The sequence below is a fragment of the Monopterus albus genome, unplaced genomic scaffold (genome assembly GCF_001952655.1).
Source record: "Monopterus albus unplaced genomic scaffold, M_albus_1.0 scaffold50.1, whole genome shotgun sequence".
In the NCBI taxonomy this organism is placed as follows: Eukaryota; Metazoa; Chordata; class Actinopteri; order Synbranchiformes; family Synbranchidae; genus Monopterus; species Monopterus albus.
The window spans coordinates 2,930,694-2,931,248 of record NW_018127930.1 but is presented as its reverse complement, the minus strand read 5'-3'; the positions used below and the strand labels follow the sequence as shown (position 1 = coordinate 2,931,248).

General features: G+C 46.1%; 1 protein-coding gene across 2 annotated transcripts in view; it reads right to left on the bottom strand.

The window, feature by feature from the left end:
• Positions 1 to 555, bottom strand: part of LOC109960731 (coxsackievirus and adenovirus receptor homolog) — a 68,806-nt gene that overhangs the window by 24,014 nt on the left and 44,237 nt on the right. The gene's annotated exons all lie outside the window — the stretch shown is intronic.

Genomic DNA, 555 nt, shown 5'->3' with positions numbered 1-555 from the left:
GCTACAACCTCACACACACCCACACACACACACACACACACACACACACACACACCTAGATTTACCATATTCCAACATGGAAATGTGAGCTCCAGCTCACACCAAATGACCAATAGGATCACAAACTATTGAAGGTTGCACCCCTGTCCAGGGCGGAGCAGCGCAAGATGATAAAATGTATTGTAAGAACTTAATTTGGGGTTCAGTGGATGGAACTCCTGGGGGAGCTCTGTCCCTCTGATCCCAGCACTGTAAGGCCTACCTGTGATCAGACATTCAGTAAACTTTCTGTTGATTTTAAACAGTCCTCTCCTGTCTTCACTTCTCGTGCTTCCAACAAAAGAATTGGGTTAATTTCTAACATTACTTTATTATGAAGGAAGAATACCATTTGAATCATTTGCCTGCTTAGAACTTCCAATCAAGCCCCTCCTTGAACCGCCACCTTATTGTGGTGGAGGGGTTTGAGTACCCGAGTGATCCTAGGAGCTATGTTGTCAGGGGCTATATGCCCCTGGTAGGGTTTCCCAAGGCAAACAGGTCCTAAGTGACGGG